This window comes from Microtus ochrogaster, unplaced genomic scaffold, assembly GCF_000317375.1.
Source record: "Microtus ochrogaster isolate Prairie Vole_2 unplaced genomic scaffold, MicOch1.0 UNK86, whole genome shotgun sequence".
Taxonomy (NCBI): domain Eukaryota; kingdom Metazoa; phylum Chordata; class Mammalia; order Rodentia; family Cricetidae; genus Microtus; species Microtus ochrogaster.
The window spans coordinates 331,385-335,698 of NW_004949184.1; positions in this window are offsets into that span (position 1 = coordinate 331,385).

Below are 4,314 nucleotides of genomic sequence, written 5' to 3' on the forward strand. Positions count from 1 at the left end.
TCTCTCTCCCAGAGAGATACTAAGTAGTAGAGTACAAAAACATGAGATAACCCTGTAAAATCTTTAAACTGGTATATGGCAATAAATGAGTGCTTAATAAAGATAATCTGGTAGAAGATCAAAATTAGTTAGAATATATAATGGAAACCTTAACATATCGTGTATTGGGGTAAGGAAAACACGTAATTCAGAGCCATCATGATCAGAGGACAACATAGGAAATTCAGATATCTCATTGTGGAGTGAAGCAACAAGAATGACATCCAACATCCAGAGGGATGAAAGATCTTTAGAAAGGGTGATCAAAGACCAAGCCCTGCACAACACCCTAATTCCTTTCACTGTTGTCACTGTAGTAACCTGATACCAAAATAATTATCCCTAATCCACAGATCCCTATCAAAAGACAGCATCTATTCTCTATTCTCCCAACCTGTGGAACTGATCTAGTCTTGCAGCAACTTTGACCAACAGAATGAAACAAAGCACAGAGGTAGGTCACCAGCTCTGAATTTGGAACTTGTTTTCATAGCTTTTATTTATTTTTTAAGAATGTTATAATTCTTTACATAAACATTGGATAGCTTCTAAAAAGAAAAATGTAAAATTAACTATAGAATACAGTGAAGAGCACATAGATTGTAATATCATCAGGAATGTTACGGATTTCCTCAACACTTTGATGGACATGATCAAGTATAGAGGTTGCAAAAAAAGCCTTTAGGGCTCAATGGTGGTAGGTCTTTTTAGCATATGTAATGTGTTGGATCTAGTTCTCAGTACTACTAAAAAATCAGTATGCACATTTGTCATTGTTTATTTTAAAATATTAAAGTACCTCTTATCCTCAACTGAAAACTTACATAAAAGAACTAGAACTAGAGGCCATAGGGACTTATTAGCTTTCAAATGGCACCCCCCAATGTTAGAAGTTAAAAGCATATCAGTTAATAAAACTTGGAACCAAATCAGAAGTGATGATTCAAAACAAACAAATGACAGGATAACAATAGATAAAATTTGGAATATATCTCTAAATAATATAGTTGTAATATTTACTAAATATTTATAAAAATGACTCTTCCTTTAATCTACAGACTTTGGGGTGGTTTGTTACTAGTCAACTGATAATCAGAAGAGAAGTCTAAAACTGCCCTCTCCATGTTGTCATGGGTAACATAACCTTCTCTTCTGGTCAGAAAGGAAGCTGGGAAACACTTAACAACAAAAGCAATAGCCTTTTAACCCATATATGACTAGGTACTTTTAAATTATGGTGAAATTGTAAGTTCAATTACTCAGTTCAGTGCACCGAATTGAATTAAATTTACCTTATTGAGTTTATAAAGTTACAAATTCAATTCAATAGATGTATTTCAAAAGTTCAAAAGCTACATGTGGCCCAAGCCCACCCTGTTACGTTCTGCAGACAGGGGGGTAAGTCTTCACTGAGCATTACTCTTTTACTGGTATAATGTTAACCATAAATATCTGTATCTTTACTTTAAACATCTTTTCAATTAAACTTTAATGATAGAAAACCTTACCTTGTTTTTTTCAATTACTAATTTCAAAATAGAATATAATATCAATGCTAGATTAGATTGAAGATTACATTGCTAGGCACCTTATCATTTTGCTATTTGTTTAGTTAATTTGTTGCCATTAATGGAAGTTGAAACATCAATACCTAAGCCAGTGCATCTTATTCTTGTATTTTAAGGTTAATACAAGAATTGTTTTGTTGGTTAAATAAAGATAAAATATTGATGTGGGATCCCCTCTGTATGCTGTGAATATGTTTTATTACCATTGGTTAATAAAGAAGCTATTTTAGCCAATGGCTTAGCAGAGTAAAACCCAGCAAGAAATCAGAAAAGAGTCCAAGAGAGTAAGCAGAGTAAGAAGACATCATGTAACTGCTGAAGGAGTAAAATGCCAGCACCAGTAAACCACAGCCTAATGACAATACACAGATTAATAGAAATGGACTAATTTAAGATGTAAGAGCTAGCTAGAAATATGTCTGAGTCATTGGCTGAACACTGTTGTAACTTATATAGTTTCTGTGTGATTATTTGGATCTGAGCAGTCAGGAAACAAATGAGCAGTCTCCTACTACAAAATATATTACATTAGACTTGAAGCTTCTACCAGTGAATCTGCTAATTTTTATAATATTGGTCAGAAAACAAGCAGAAACAAATGGTCATCTTGCTATCTTCAGTAATCTTAAGAAGAAGCTAAAGTTATAAAGAAAATTTGGAATCTCCAGATGAACATTTTAACCCCAATGGAAAAAGAATGCTTTGGTAACACATGAAGAATAAGGCACATACCATGGATTTTAATTCTTCTGGTGGGATCAAAGTTTTCTTTTTTTTCTTGGTAAATAGTTTGTAGTATTTTCTCTTATAAATTAAAAGAGTAATGTTCTAAATCTAAAAATCACAAAGTTACATAATCATAAGTCCTTGGAGGGCAGGAACTATAAATGGTCTAGAGTATGATTTTTACACAAAGTAGAATTGTTTAAAATCAATCTATCAAAACAAACATGTCACTAATACATAAAACTGACATATAATAATGTCTATTTAAGATATATTATATGTTTATTTTAGCTAAGTATAGGTCTCAAAAGAGGCTGTGTGTTTAATCCTACTGTACTTATATATTCAACAACAAGATAGAAAAATCCCATAGTAAAGGATAGGAATAGAACCCTTTCAACTTTTAATATAGGGAGGGCATGAAGAGGACTTACAGCAAAGTAATAAATTTGATTAAAACTTTAGAAATAGAATTTAGGAATAAAGGTTAAATGATTTGACATTATCAAAAATTAATAGGACAGGAGGTATTTTAGTAATTATCTCCAAAACACGAAGGCTTGTGTCAAAAGAAATGAGTGTCTATTTCTGGCACTGAAAGAATAAAAAGAAACACTGAAATAAATGCAGAATTACTATTTTTTGGTGGAATGCTGTGATGCATTCTGCTATAGGCTTACAAAAACACCACTCCTGGGTTATAGATGAAAATATTTTAAAGTTGTATAAAGTTCACTATCAAAATAGAAAGACAAGAACCTTTGTAAGAGCTCCTTCTAGCCCCACCTCAGTATGCAGAACTACTTCTAACCCTAGGAAAATAGAGAAGTATCAGAATTTCTCTCTTCTAAGGTAATTTCATGCAATCCAAGTATTTGCCTAGTAATCACCCTCTGTTACCACAACTACCAACCTACTTTCTTTGTCATGTATGTATGAGAGACGTGGGATAGGGAGTGTATTTGATGGTGCATATGTGTTTAAATATGGACACCAGGATGTCTTTCAAAATTTATTTCCCACCGTATTCTTTTTTGGAAATGTAATTTTTCGCTAAACCTAAATTTCTCTCTTTTCCTAAACTACCGCATCAGTGAACCCCTGGAACCTGTCTGTCTCCAAGCCTACAGTTCTGAGGTTATAGGTATGTACCCTACACTCTGCTTTTACATAGGTGTAGGAGGAGGAGCAAGCCTTAACCTCCTAAATAATCACACAGAAATTGTATTAATTAAATCACTGCCTGGCCCATTATATCTAGCCTCTTATTGGATAATTCTCACATATTAGTTTAACCCATCTCCATTAATGTGTATCACCACTTGACTGTGGCTTACTGGCATGAGTCTGACCAGCGTCTGTCTTGGGCAGGAAAACCATGGCATCTGCCACTCTTCCCTTCTCCTCAGCATTCAGTTCTGTCTACTCCGCCTATCTAAGTTCTGCCCTATCAAAAGGCCAAGGCAGTTTCTTTATTAACCAATGAAAACAACACAAATACAGAAGGACCTCCTACACCACACAGGTATTTAGAATCCCAACTCAGGTCCCCATGCTTGTACAATAAGAATAGCCACTGAACTATGTTCCAGCGCCCAATTAACTTCTTTTATCCAAGAAACTTTCATAAAGTACAGTTAAAGGAAGGAGGAATATAATATTATTGGGAAAGAAGCAAACATTTGAGTTACTATTTCCCAAAAGTTAAATACTGCATAAGTGTTGAAAGGGATAGAAAGTCATTGAAGTTAAATAAAAAGTGATTTAAACTCAGCCACTTCTGTGTTCTGAATGAATCTTTTCCAAATTCATAGTGTATATGTAATCACCCAATAAAATATTGTTGAGAAGTGAGGCCTGCTGGGAGATACATGGGTAATGAGAGCTCTACCTCATAAATGGCACTACTATAAAAATAAAAACAAACCCATATTTTGTGACTGTTCACTTATTTGGTCTAAACTAGATTTTGATTACTCGT